Below are 15,690 nucleotides of genomic sequence, written 5' to 3'. Positions count from 1 at the left end.
CCTTTCCTATACTGCTCCTTCCCCACAGCACTTATCAATCACTATTCTACATCCAGGTAGATTTTCTTTCTTTAGCTTCCACATATGAGAAAGATATAGTACTTGTTTTTCTGTGTCTGGTTTATATCACCTAATATTCTCCAGTTTCGATCATTTGCTGAAAATGACAGGATTTTGTTCTTCTTGGTGGCTTAATACTTTGCATAAATAGTTTTCCCTATTCATTTATTGGTAAGCACCAAGTCTGATTTCATATCTTAGCTCTTATGAAGAACATCACAATTAGCACAGTCATGCACACTTCTTTTTGGTATGCTGATTGCATTTCCTTTGGATATACATCCAGGAGTGGGATAAGTAGACTATATGATAAATCTATTTTTAGTTTTTAGGGGACCTTCTGTAATGGCTACAGTGATTTATATTCCCACTAAGAATATGTAAGAGTTGCTTTTTCTCTAGATCCTCACCAGCATTTTTTTTCTTGATAATTGCTATTCTGATTGGGGAGAGATTTAATCTCATTGTGGTTTTAATTTGAATTTCTCTTATGGTTAAAAACATTGACTTGACTTCTCTCATGCCCTTTTATGTTTATAACTTAACCTATTTTTTCAAGCTAGAAGTCTCATCTCTTCCAGAAGGCTTCCTTGAATATCCTCTCTTTGATACTTTTATCTAACCTCTTTGGTATTTGTATCTCACAATAGCTCCTTATTTGCTCTTTCTGTAATTTGTAGATTCTTTATTTATTGAAGTCAGCTGCTATTTTAAACTCTTCGCAATACCTGCTATAGTGAATTTCATTCAAGTTGTTTCTTAGAAATCCCGCAAAGCAGATTGATGGCATCAATCCAAGGTCTAATTCAAGAAAAGTAAATTGGGTCAAAACAATGTTCTCTGGGTATACAGGTCTTTGACTCTTTGACTTGTCATTATTCTGTTATTTATAATATATGTCATATTTCCCCCTCACTTCCTTCATGGACAAAGGATTGTGTGTTTTCCTCTACAGACACAAGTGTGGCTGAAGGCACGTAGTAAATTTCCACTAATGACTTGATTGATTTTAAATATGTTAGGCTACTTTGAAGACTCCAATGCTTTTACATGGACAGGTAACTGTATTATAAATGTGCCCTTTCTAACTCACAAGTAGGCTCTTTTCATCTCACGTTGTGGTTTCAGTATTCTGTGGACAGTGAAGGAAAATGTGACGACATCAAATACATGTGCTCTCCTGTCTTTCCTCAGGATATAAATGATAATTAAAGTTCATGAAAGTGATTAACTAAACCTTAAGCAAGTGTTTCTCCTCATTCTGAAGTTTTGCTTTTGAGAGTGAATTAAAATTCAAGAATGCTTGGGCTCTTGAACGTTCCCTTCCTTTTCAAAACTTGGTCTTAGCTCATAGCTGATTGGCAAATTTTTGCTACCCATTGAAAGAAAGAGAATGTTTTTACCACACCATTTGTCTTTGTTTCATAAATGAAAACATAAATGTTCAAACAGTTCTGGCAGCACAATTCAAATCTGAGGAGATGACTTTTCTTACATAGCAATCTTTAATATTAAAAAAATGAGACAACACTATTGATGGGATTTCATACCATATTAAACTTCAATAAGCTATAGCATCTTTTATGAAAAGAAGCAAAGATGATGAAGGCAAAATAACAGAGAGCTTCATTGTACAATCAGTGAAGCCTGTCTTGAGAGAACAAGGCTGGCTAGAAATGAAATGACAAGGCTTTGTATGATCCGAACCCCAAGCACAGTCTACCTTCACCACAAATCCTTCATCTTAGAGTTTTAATCCTTGAACTCTAGAGGTATTTTCCAGTGAAGAAGCCTCATATGTATTGCTGATGGTTTCTCTACAATAACAAAATGATTAGAGTTGTGCTCTCTCTATTCTAATCAAGGCTGTATAGACATGCACTTTGACAAATGTTTTAAACAGTGATCACAGATGGGTGAAAGGCAGTAGTTTTCAGCATGAGGATTTTCTCCGTTTCTGAGGGATTCTTTTAAATTGTTTATAAGAGGACTATAGTTCTTGGCATGAAAACAGTTTTGAGGGAAGAGTCATTTTATAAGAATATTCTAGTATGACAAGGTTCATACAGTTCGTGAACTTGTCACCTCAACTCAGATAAATTTGGCAATTGTTTTATGTCTCCTAAGCTGACCATAAGAAGTAACCAAATTATATTAGGTGTTCCTCATCATTTGTGACAATATATGTTCTTCATCCTGGGGCTGATCTTTAGCAACTTTGGCATGTTTGGGACTCCAGTTAGATTCTCATTGGATAGTATTTTACATGTGCTCATCGGTCACCTGGCAGAGATAATCTAGGACCATTAGCAAAAAGGTATCAGTAAAATCAGAAAAAAATCAGTAAATCAGAAGTTATGTTTTTCATGATTAGTATTACAATATGTACCTGAGAGAATGAAAAAGAAAAACAGTATCAAACTCATCCAAATATCTAGTGCCTTGGAAAGAAATACATTCTAGTTTAATTATTTACCATAGGCTGGGCTAAAAAAAAAAAGTTAAATGGTCTGAGGAAAAAAAAAGGTAAAGCAGTTATTTAACATCCTTTTCATTAGAAGGTAAATATATACCAGCAATGAAAATAAGCTCTCTTTTGTTAGGCCACAGGGACAAAAGCCTTAGAGCCTCAGTGTGAAATGACAGAGTGGATAATAGGTATTGACTCATTAGTGATTGTGTCCTGTTCCTTACTTGGCATCGACCTTCACATTTTTTTTTTTTTTTTACTCAGAGCACAGAAGTGCACAGTAATTTGGGTAGTGTATAAATTACCATACAAGGTTGACTTTTCTAATGAAGATCTCTTAATTATAATAGTGACTGAAACAGGCTAGAAGTGCATGTCTCTTGTGAAGTGGTTTGAATATAGTGGGCATGGTTTCCAGGACACAGAATCCTACCTTTTGCTCTACCATCTTCAGCTCTCATCTTCATTAATGAACCAGGCTTGCTAGTTCATGCCTTCATATCTTTTTCTCCCTCCAGTACAAAGGGTAGCAATATTTTGATATTTTCTCACCAAAACGACAACAAAAGGAACTGTCCCTTTTCTTTGAAGTAGTTTCAGAATTTTTATATGTCAATTTGATTCATGTTCTTTAGGTCCAAACTTGTGCCCGTGACCATGGTCAGCTGAAAGGGAGGCTGGGAAATGTAGTCTTTTAACTCCAACCCATGTGCCCTTGGTAAGACTCCGTGGGACTACTATTGTTTTAGTTCTTAATTCTGATATGGGTTGTTAGCATTTCACCTAGTTTTCAGGGCTTCTGTTTTAGGGACAAAACATTTCTAGACACTATGTTATATACTTTGGTAATTTTCTGGCATGGTTTCCATTTGTCTTTCAGTCACTAACATCTAGCATCTCACACTAACTGTGTTATTTTCTCAACCTAGTTAGTTTCTCCCTGATCGACATCTGGTGATGCTAGGCTGAAGTTTTATATGAGTTTTTGCTTGTTATAACATTAGGACAACTGAGAGATGTGAGTTTTTGTATTTGGTATTTGAGGGGTGAGTGTATGTGTGTTATAGAAAACAATATAAACAACACCTATAATACAAGATAAAATAGATTGTATCATTTAGAATTAATTTATATTTATTTTTTAAAATAAGTAATATGCTTTGGAGACAACCAGAGTTGCATGCCCATCTGTGTATTCCCTTTGCTGGAAAACATTATAGTGACATTGCTGTACCTTTGCTGTTCATGGATGTGTACTTTGGCTATGCATTAGTAAACGTACATAAGGATGGCTATGCATTAGTAAATGTACATAAGGAATTTGGACATATATGTGGGTTTTAAATTTCATTCATGGAATCATAAAGTGTTGATAATTCCCACTTATCAGTCAGTATTTGTTTTCGAGATCTATTCACATAGGTTAAATTACTTAAATCCTATGTATAAGTTTGAGATATGAATAAACATTGTATTCATTCCTCTATAGAAGGAAATTATATATTCTCCTCCATTTCACAATTAAACACATCACTACAGAGAACATTACTGTACATATCCTTTTATTCACTTGTTTGTGAACTCCCTGTAATAGTCATCCAGAAAGGAAGATAGCACACTGGAGGGTATACAACTTCCACCTGTCTGCATATTGTCAAATTACTCTCCAGACTAGTATAAGAATCACATTTCCACAAGGCAGTGTGGAAAAGTACACCTTTTCCCAAATCTTTGTCATGACATGGTATTATCAGGCAGTTACTGCTATATTTTGGGGGAGTCTGAAATTTATATTCCCTAATTACTTAAGAGATTGGGCATAACTAACTTGCTATTTTTGTACCCTTGTGAATTATATGATGAAAATTTATTATTTTTCTTTTGGGTAAATTATATTTTTCTTACTGATTTTTAGGAGTTTTAAAAACATTTTCTAAAACTTTATTTGTTGTCTGAAAAATGACATGTACGTATCTCTTCCCAAAAGATGACCAGTTTTAAAGAAATTTTTATTATTATTCAAATAAGCTTTTATTTTATATTACTAATAATGCCAAATTTATCATTTTTTAGTTTTTTCTTTATCTTCAATAATTCTTTATTCAAGTGATACTACTTTTTATTCTAATAATTTTAATGCTTTGCTTTTTAAATCCAAATCTGGAGTTAATTTTTATGTATAATAAATATGATACAGGGCACATGTGTAATTTGGTATTCCATATATAACACTATACCAGTAACTAAAGCACCTTCCTTTCTTCAGTATATATTTATTCTTACATTGTGTTCTTCTGTTCATGAAGGCCATAGTTTCCATGTGACACCATTTCTCAGTAGCCTGAAATATTTCTTTAATATTTCTTATGGTAAAGCTGCATTAGTGATGAATTCTCTCAACTTTAAAATATACACAAAAGTCTTTATTTACCTTTGTTATAGAATAGAATCTCACTGTATATAGAATTCTCAGTTGACAGTTGTTATTTTTCTTTCAGAACTTTAAAATGTTCCATTTTCTTTTGGCTAACAAAATGTCAGTGGATTTCATTTTACCTTTATTTGTTCCTCTGCTGCCTTTAACATTTTTTATTTAACTTTGCTTTTCAACTACTTGACAATGATGTTACTATGTTGGTGGTTCTCTTTGAGTTTATTCTGCTTGAGGTTTTTTAAGCCTTTTAAAAATTTGGGCTTATAATTTTCACCAAATTTGGAAAATATTTAGTCATTATTTCTTCATATGTTTTTATGAGTTCTAATGTCTCTCTTTTTTCCATCTGGGCCTCCAGTGATACATATGTTTGCTTCTTGTCTCATAAAACTCTATTAATTTTGGTTTTTTTCTTCCATTATATATCTAAGTTGGGATAGTTTCTTTTTATCTATTTTCAGACTCAGTTGTATTTCTTCTGTACTTTCTGGATTACTTTAAAATTCATCTGATAATTTTTAAAAAGACTAGATATTATATTATTTAAGTTTTAGAATTTCTGCATGATTTATTTTTATAATTTCTGTTTTTCTGTTGAGTTTACCTACTTTTCTTCTTGCACATATGTCTAATATCTGTTTTAAAATCTTTTGAGAACTTTTGAGGTAAACCGACATCTTTCAATTCTCTGGCTACTTATATTGACTTTTTTTTCTCCTGGCTTGTATCACACTTCTTTGCTTCTTAAATGTTTAATAATTTTTTGTCGTTGTCATATGTTCAACTTTATGGATGTTACATTGTTAAGAATTTGCCTTTATGATCTTCCTCTGATGAGTTCTGGATTTTATGTTTAATTCTACTTAAGGTGGATTTTAGGTATTTTAAAATGTGCCTTGACACTGTTCCTCAGATACACTGTTACTGGGGGTTCAACTGAGTGCCAGGTTAGTCTGTGAAGCCTCTCTATCCTGGCTGGTTTTTCAGCTCTGTATTACTCCTGAGATCTCTGTTTCATCATCTCTGCACAAGCTGTTCTTTGCCAGGCTTCTTTTTATTTTCTCAGTCTTGTTTTAGGCATCCATATTTTAGACCACAAGTCTAGAGGACCTTTCTGAAGATTTCTGAGATTATTTCTGTGAACAGCTCTTCCCTTTGATACTGTGACTCCACAAATCCAGCAGCAGCAGCATCAACCCCCAGTTCCAGTACCTGTGTCCTCCACCCAGACAGACCAGTAGTCTCTGATAGCACCCTCCTTCCCTTTGTCCAGATGAGAAAGTCCTCTCAGACACACAGCTGAGTATATGCAACTCGCCTCACCTGCTTCCATTCCCTTGGCGATCAGGGTCCTGTGCAACTCGATGCCTGAAAAGAGCTTCTTCTTGTATTTTGTTTTATAGGTGGTTGCAGTACAAAATAAGTGTGATTTCAGTATTTCACAAGAGCCAGAACTAGAGGTTTCTATGTATAACTAATGTTTAAATTTCTATTAAATCTCAGCAGCTGTTTCATTGTTTATTTCCAGTGTTATTTGTGGTATCTCTTCTTTTCTTCTCAGGCAATCAAATTATGGATGTTTATTTTTCTAGTATTTATCATTTCCTTTTTCTATATGCATATAAAATTATTCAGTTAATTTAAACCTTTTGAGTTTTATGCTTGGCTCACTAGTTTTCAGTATTCTTTTATTTTCTAGCATGTTCACTTAGGACTAGAATTTCCCTCAGAGTTCCTCTGTTACTTGATTCCAAAAAGACTTTTTTTTTCCTTAGTGTTGGGGATTGAATATAGGACTTTGTATATTCTAAGCACGCACTTCTCTACTGAGGTACAGTCACAGCCCCTCAAATGTTTTGATATGTAGTATTTTTCTTGTTTAACCATTCTTAATACCCTCAAGATTTTTGAATTTTTGACAAGGGATTTAAAAATCCCTTTAATTGTACAATTATATGTCATAAAACTTAATTACAGTAGAAAGGAAGTGAGTTCCAGAGTCCTGTGGGACACCGTATAGAAAAACACCATCTCAGGTATATGTAAATGGAACATTAAAAGTAGATTAGTATATTGTATACTTTAAATATACCAATAAAATTAATTTTAAAGTATATTAGAATACATATATACATATAATATTTCCCTAAGTATTCATCTCTATCTTACTAAGTTAAACATAAGTTTATACTGGTATTTCTTTTTTTTTCTTTTTATTTAGTTTATTGGTACAATCTAGATATACAATACAGTCACATTCATTATTAGGATCCTGTACCTTTACATGATAGGTCTTAATTCTCATTTTTTCCCCTTGTCCCTGCCCTCCCTTCACCCCCTCCTCCCCTCCCCATTTACAAACACTTTATTTCCATTTTTTCATTTTCTCATAGTTTTTTCCTCTCCCTTATTAGCTTTCCCCCACCCTTCCCACTTTCCCTACACCTTTAGCACTTTTCTTCCTATTTCACATATTATTAATCATCTCATTAGGATCTTGTATACTATTATAGTTTTTCATGCCAGAGAAACTATTTGGTATTCAGTTAAAGAAATCTCTGTGTGAACTTTAAAAATAGGGAATCCTAAAATAAAACTAAAAAGGAAAGTAAAAGAGAAAAGGCAATGATGTAAAAATAAAATAATCCTTAATTCTGAAGATGAATATGGTCCTTGAACATATTTAAGTTGCTTCCTGCTTTTGTAGTTTTATATTATTCTTTTTTTTCATTATTTAGAGAATACTTTATTAGTTTCTGTAATCAAACACATGTAGATATGACCTTACATATTTAATACAGTGTGTTACCCCTGTACAAATGGAAAAAGAATGAACATTTCTAGACCAATATGGCTGTTAATTTCTGTACAATGCCAACTCAACACAGTACATTGGGATAACTTTTTCCAAAGTCGACAACACTGTACTCCATTGTGCCATGTATCATTCTAGGCCCATCTCCTTGCTTTTCTGAAACCTCTCAGAATAACAATGAAAACCCCAGCTAAAATTTACTATACATTGTAGCTAGTATCTAGATGTCCCCCAAAAGCCTCATGTGCTCATAGATGAAGGTGTCTGGGCCAAGGGTGTGTGATACTGGGATTGAGGATGTGTGATAATTAAATTGATTTAAAATAGTTCTGGGAGTGAATAATAGAAGGCCCACCCTGGGTCCTTGATCCATCGGATTAGTGAGTTTATAAAAAGAGACAGAGTACAGTCACTCTCTCTCTGATCTCTCTGTGTCTCTGTCTCTTTATTTCTGTCTAGGTCGTTGACTCTTTTGCTCTCTTTCCCTCATTCTGAAAGGCCACATGGAGACATGAAGACATAGAAAAAATGGCTGTCTATAATATGGAAAGAGAGAACTTACCAGAAATCAACCCTAATAGTGCATGAATATTGGAATTTTACTCCTCAGAACTGTGAAAATGTACATTACTTTTGTTTAAGCAGCCGAGTGTGTGGTATGTTATGTCAACCCAAGAAAACTAATGCAACTAGATAAGACAGATTATAGCTTCTGCAAATGTCAAATAGCTAGATTCTAGTTTTTTTTTTTTAAATTCAATCTGCTAATCTTTGTCTTTTAGCTAAAGTTAATTCACTGAAGTTTATCCTATTCCTGGTTTTATTTCTATAAATTTGTTTAATGTTATTTGTGTCATATTTTTTGAGGGGGTATATTCTCCTGCCTCTCAAAATAGGTATTAGACGGATTGATTTTCCTTAATTCTATCTTTCCTTCCCTTAGTTTAGAAATTATACATTTATTCTTTGTGCCTTTATGGTTTACCACTTCATTCTAAAAATGCATGCCTGTCTAAACAAAGTCCAAAGTGAATTAATAATTTTACTATATTTTCTTTTTTTTTCATTGAGCTTATTGATATTTTTAAATTATACCATACAGTTACATTTATCATTGGGATCTTGTACCTTTACATGACAGATCTTGGTTCTCATTTTTCCCCATACACCAGCCCTCCCTTCACCCCTCCACCCTCCCCTATTTACAAAGACTTTGTTTCCATTTTTTTCCTTTTCTCATATTTTTCCTTTTCCCTTATTTGCTTTCCCCTACCCTTCTGACTTCCCCTACACCTTTAGCCCTTTTCTTCCTATTTCACATTGTCAATTAACAATTTGTATCTTATTTACACTTTTAGTTTTCACACCAGAGAAACTATTCGGTATTTACACATGTGTGTCTTATTTATTTCACTTAAAAGTATGGCCTCAATATGCATCCATTTGCCTATGAATGACTCTAGTTTCTCATTCTTTATACCTAAATAGTTCTCCATTTTATAGAAAAACCACACCTTCTTTATCCAGTCTCCAGCTGTTGGGCAATTGGGATGATTCCAAGTTTTAGCTATCACAAATTATGCTGCTATGAACATGGGTGTGCATATATCTCTGTGGTATGACTATTTTAATTCTTTTGGAAAGATACCCAGCAGAGGGATATATGGTTCAAATGGAACCTCTAATCCTAGTTCTTTGAGGTATCTCCATATTGATTTCCATAGTGGTTGCACCAGTCTGCACTCCCACCAACAATGGAGAAGGGTTCCTTTCTCCCCATAGCCCCACCAGATTTGTTATTGGTTGATTTCTTGATAGCAACCATTCTTTTTGGGGTGAGGTGGAATCTGAGTTTTGTTTTCATCTGGATTTCAAAATGACTAGTGATGTTGAACATTTTTTTATATATTTATTTGCTGCTTTTACTTTGAGAAATGTCTGTTCATTTCAGATGCCCATTTTTGCATTGGGTCTTTATATTTGTGGGGGCTGGTTTCTTTGAATTCTTTATATGTTCTATGTAATAGTCCTTTGTCTGAGGAGAAGCCGGTAAAATTATTTTCCCACATTGTAGGTTGGCTCACCTCTGGTGGTCATTTCTTTTGCAGTGCAGAGGCTTTTTAGTAAGATGAGATCCCAGTTGTTGATTCATTGTGTTTGTTCCCGTGCTACTGAGGATTTGTTCATAAAGACTTTACCTATGCCAATATCTGCAAGAATTCTGCCTAACTTATCTTCCAGCAAGTTTAGTGTTTCTTTTTCAATATTTAGATCTTTAATCCACTTGGATTTTATTTTAGTGCATGGTGAAAGATAAGGGTCTAGTTTTAATCTTTGGCAAATTGAAAGCCAGTTTTTGCAACACCATTAATTAAAGAGGCTGTCTTTCCTCTAGTAAGGATGGTCAGCTCCTTTTTCAAAGATGAGGTAGCTGAGTACATCTGGAGTTAATTCTGTATCTCCTAATCTATTCCACTGATCCTCAGGTCTGTTTCTTTGCCAGTTCCATGCTGTTTTTATCACAGTCATTTTGTAGTATAGTTTCAAGTTGGGAATCATGATACTCCCTGCCATGTCTTTGTTGCCTAGAATTGCTTTTTCTATTTTAGGTCTTTTCTGGTTCCAAGTGAATTTTTGGACTCTTTTATCTAGTTCTGTGAAATACACTGTTGGAATTTCAATCAGCATTGCATTGAATCTGTATAGCAGTTTTGGAAATATGACTATTTTCACTATGTTTATTCTTCCTACCCAGGAGCATGGGATATCTTTCCATTTTCTTCTATCCTCTGCTATCTCTTTTTTCAGAGTGCTGTAGTTTTCAGTGTAGAGGTCTTTTGCTTTCTTCGTTAGATTGATTCCTAGATATTTCATAGTTTTCATTGTTATTTGTGAAAGGAATTGTTTCCCTAATTTCCCTCTCAGTGAGTCTGTTATTTGTGTACAAGAAGGCTATTGAATTTTGAGTGTTGACCTTGTAGCCAGCTACTCTACTGAAAGTGTCAATTAAGTCTAGAAGCCTTTTGGCAGAGATTTTCGGATCTTCTATGTAGAGTGTCATATCATCAGCAAATGATGACAGTTTAACTTCTTCCTTCTTTATTTTATTTCTTTCTCAAGTCTAATTGCTGTGGCTAATGTTTCTAGAACTATACTGAACAGGAGTTGTTATAGTGGACATCCTTGTCTTATTCCTTATTTTAGCATGAAGGTTTTCAGTTTAACCATTTAGAATGATATTGGCTGTTGGTTTTTCATACATAGCATTTATCAGTTTGAGATAAAGACTATCTATTGCAATTTTCTGTGGGGCTTTTTATCATGAATAGGTGTTGAATGCCTTTTCTGCATCTATTGTGATGATCATATTGTTTTTATCCTTGATTCTGTTGATACAGTATATTACATTTATTGATTTATGTATGTTGAACCATTCTTACATTCCTGGAATAAATCCACCTTGGTCAGGTTGTATGAACTTCTTGATGACCCTCTGTATTCTGTTTGCCAGTATCTTATTAAGGATTTTTGCTTCTGTGTTCATTAAGGATATTGACCTATAGTTCTCTTTTTTTGGTTGGGTCTTTCCCTAGTTTTGGAATCAAAGTAACACTTGCTTCCAGAAATGAATTTGAAAGTACAGCTTCCCTTTCAAGCTCATTGAAAAGTTTAAAGTGTATTAGTAGTCATTCTTTTCTAAATGTCTTATAGAATTCAGCAGTGAATCCATCAGGACCTGGGCTTTTCTTTGTTGGTAAACTTTTAATTACGTTTCAATTTCACTGATTGTAATTGAGGTATTTAGAATTTTTTTAACTTCTTTGTTCACCTTTGGTAATTCATAAGTATCAAGAAATCTGTTCATTTCTTCTATGTTTTCCATTTTATTAGAGTACAGGTTCTCAAAATGCAGATTGATGATCCTTTGGCTTTCTGGTGGATCTGTTGTGACTTCACCTTTTTCGTTCCTAATTGCATGAATCTGAGCCTTTTCTTTCCTTTTTGTGACAAGGTTGGCTGAGGGTTTTTTAATTTTATTTATTCTTTCAAAAACCAAACTTTTGATCTGTTGATTTTTTTGTATTCTCTTACTTTCCATTGCTTTTATTTCTGCTCTGATCTTCATAATTTCCTCCTTGTATTAGCTTTGGCATTTTCTTGCTTCCCCCGCCCCCAGGAGCCTAAGATTCATCATTAGGTTGTTTATTTGAGCTCACTGTGTTTTCTTATTGTGGGCATTCACTGCTATGAATTTTCCATGTAGAACTGCTATCATTGTTGCCCATAGATTCCTGTATGTTGCCCTGGCATTATTAGTTTTTACACTTGATCTTAGCCAAAAGGCCAAGAAGCAATAGCATTATAAGTTTTTTGTAAAAACTGACCAATTTCTTTTTTAATTTCATCTGTGACCCATTGATTGTTCACGACAGTGTTGTTCAATTTCCATGTGCTTGTGAAGTTCTTACAGTTTCTTGTGCTATTGATCTCCAGCTTAATTGCACTATGGTCTGATAACGTAGATGGGATAACTTTGATTCCTTTGGCATTTATTTAAACCTGTTCTATGAGCTAGTATGTGGTCTGTTTTGCAGAATAACTCATGTGCAGCTGAAAAGAATGTATATTGTGATTTTTTGGGGGTGGAACATTCTGTAGATGTCTATTCATTCTATTTGTTCAAAAGCTTGGTTCAGTTCTAGAATTTCATTGTTGATTTTTTTTTTTTTTTTTTGGTCTAGATGATCTGTTTGTGACAGTGGCATATTTAGGTCCCCTACTATAATTGCATTAGTGCTTATTTGGTTTTTCATGTCCCTTAAAATTTGTTTTATATAGTTGGGGCATTCATATTTGGTGCATATGTATTTATGATTGTCATCTCTTCCTCTTGGATCATTCCCTTTACAAGGATATAGTGATCTTCTTTTTCTCTCTTAATCAATTTTGGTTTGATATTTACTTAGTCTGAAAATTAGATAACTATCCCTGCTTTTTTCTGGGCTCCTGTTGCATGAAGAACTGTTTTCCATCATTTCACTTTCAGTCTGTGAGTTTCTTTTTGCACTAGTTGTGTTTCCAACATATTGTTGGATTTTACTTCTTAATCCATTCTGCCAGTTGATTTCTTTTGATTGATGAACCTAGGCCATTAATATTGATGGTTATAACTGATATGTATTGACTTATCATTGTCAAGTTATTGTGCTGTTGTTGGCTCTTTTAAATTTTTCCCCCTCTCCCTTTAGTTTCTTGCCTTGCCTAGTTTAGTTGCTCTTTTGGGCCTTATGGTGTTGTGACCTTCATTGTCTTTTTCTAGGATATTGTTTAGAATTCCTTGTAGTGCTGGTTCAGTATTCATGAAGTATGTCAGGTGTTATTTTTCATGGAAGTAACATATTTCCCCATGCATTTTCAAAACAATTTTGTCTTCCATTTTCTTTTATCTTTTCATCTTGTTCTACTAACCACTTAAGAATTAGATGTTTTGCAGGATATTCTGCAACATGAAGCTCTCCATCCTTTCCACTGGGGTGTAGTTCTGCTGCGGCCAATCTGGTGATGGAATCCATGGTGAGGTGAACATCTCCAGTGGCAAATCCCAGGATTTCCAACACCAATTTGCACGCACACTTATCCAGCACCATCTCTTGGGCATTTCTTTGGAGGTAGTTTAACAAGTCTGGAGAAATGGATTTTAACAGCTCACGATGGCGGATCTCTATATCTTTCTTACTGTATGGATTTCCATCTCCCTTTTGCAGAACTTCATTGATTTCTCAAACTATATGTTCAGGATCTCTGGGGCTTAGTAAGTACAGTAAGACTTTCCTTCCATATTTGTCATTTACTGTGTTACACAAGGAACTGATGATTTCTGATGTGATTATCTGCTGCACAAGTTTAGCATCATCATTACAATCAAATGCCACCAGTAAAACCAAATGAGAGTATTGGCCATTAACCACTTTTCAACATAAGTCTTCATTGTTTTCACAATTACTTTTCTGCCCTTGGGCACAAACAGTGCATGGCCACTCTGGCTCCATCCTGTGTGTGTGCCAGGTACACCACCACCTCACAGATGGCTTCAATTAGTTTTGATCTGAGTTTTGGTGTTGCATAGGTTAAAAAAATCCAAGAATACTTTATGGACTAGTGAGTGCTTAATCACAGCTTCCTTTTGTGCCATTGGAGTTAGAATCTGTTTCATTTCATCCATAATAAGCTTCTAATTTTTCTGGCTGTACCTCCAATGTTGGGTGTTCTGCAGACTTGTAAACCTGAAATGTATCCCCATTGAGTTCCTCGGTCAGAATGTTCCTCTCCTCCAAAATGCCTTTGTTGTATGCATATTCCACGATGGCCGAGGACTCTACATGCTGCAGCATCTTCCTCATGTGACCTTTAAAACTTTTGATTGTCTCTGCAACCTGTGGTTTACTTCCATACATGAGAAATTTCTAAACAATATTTTTGAAGTATTTGGCTTTCCTTAATTCAACCAAATCATCTTGCAATTCTTTGAAAGCCTGTTTTCTCTGTTCTTCATTACCATACTGCATGTAACACTGGATCACATGAGTTGAATCATGTGCAAATGCAATAGTTGTAATTTTCCCTTGAATCAACTTCCGCAAGTCACTCATCAACTTCACTCTTTTTTCTTTGTCACAATCTTTTCTTCTTAAAATCTCCCAGATCTCTTTTGCTTGAACAACAGTGTCATAGTTAGTTTTGTCACTGAGCTGTCTGCTCTCCTTTAGTTCTTTTTTCTTCTTTTTGAAATCATCCCATTGGGTTTCTTGGACGCTGATTCATCACTTTTACTGTCTGGGTGGAACTTTCTCTTCTTGTTGAATTTATTTGCCTGCTGGAATTTGTTCTTCAGTCCTTCGTCCCCTTTTTGCTTATTCTTGAACTGTTTCATACCTTTTTTTTTCCAGATTCTGTGGCACTTTTCTCAAACTTCTTAGCTGTAACTTTAGGTCCCCCCTCCTTAACAACTTTCTTGGGGAACATCTTTGAAGAACTAAAATCTCTGTTTTTCTGAAATTTGTTTTCTTCCTGTGATGCCTTTGTACTCATTCCTGTGAACTTTTTTACCCTTGACTTCTAGCACAGCAACGTGCACATGGGGCTGAGCCTGATGGTGGTAGCCAATTCAGGACCAGTGCTTCTACTTCCTTTCCTTGACCCCAGTTTTATATATTTTCAAATATTATATAACTGAGAAACTTTAACTATTAACCCCTCCTGTTTCCAGTTTTCTCAGTTTTCTGATTTTTACTTCATATTTTCTTCTATAAGCCCAATATTACTCATAATTATTTTCATTTTTCTTTTTAACATGTGTTTAGGTTTATCTTGTTTGCCAATTATTGCTTTGCCTATTATTGCTTTGGGAAATCTTTTTCCTTCTGTGTTTAATTTTCTGAGATAAATCTTTTAATAATTGCTTTAACAAGGGTATGTGGGTGGTAAGTTCTGTATGGTTTTATTCTGTCTAAAATTATCCATTTTGTGCTCTTACTCTGGATGGATTCTTGACAGTTATTTTTTCTCAACATTGTTAAGCCACTATTTACTTGTACTGTGGCCTATATTGTTACCAAGAAGAGTCTGTTGTCAGTTGCTTTTCCTTGTTTATCTTACTTAAAACCTTTAATTCTTGGATCTAAGGATTCATGTCTTGCATTAATTCTCTAAAATTCTCAACCTTCATCTTGTTTCTGTTAGACTCTTTATTGTTTTCTTCTTCCTCTTAAAGTTATAGAATACAAATTTTTATCTTATTCCTCCATGTCATTCTTATACTTTTAATTTCTTTATCTTCCTTTGTTGCATTTTACTTAATTTCTTTAGATCTATCTTGTAATTTAAAGTTTTGGCTTTAGCTGATTTTAATGT

The 15,690-nt window shown here is 34.3% G+C and overlaps 1 pseudogene; it reads right to left on the bottom strand.

Moving 5' to 3' along the window:
- Nucleotides 1-13,163: 13,163 nt before the first annotated feature.
- LOC104871448 overlaps nucleotides 13,164-15,690 on the bottom strand; it is a 2,799-nt pseudogene continuing 272 nt past the window's right edge.

This window comes from Fukomys damarensis, unplaced genomic scaffold (assembly GCF_012274545.1).
Source record: "Fukomys damarensis isolate Sample0158 unplaced genomic scaffold, DMR_v1.0_HiC HiC_scaffold_1, whole genome shotgun sequence".
Classification (NCBI taxonomy): Eukaryota; Metazoa; Chordata; class Mammalia; order Rodentia; family Bathyergidae; genus Fukomys; species Fukomys damarensis.
Note: the sequence above shows the minus strand (reverse complement) of the source record. Positions and strands in the feature narration are given on the sequence as shown.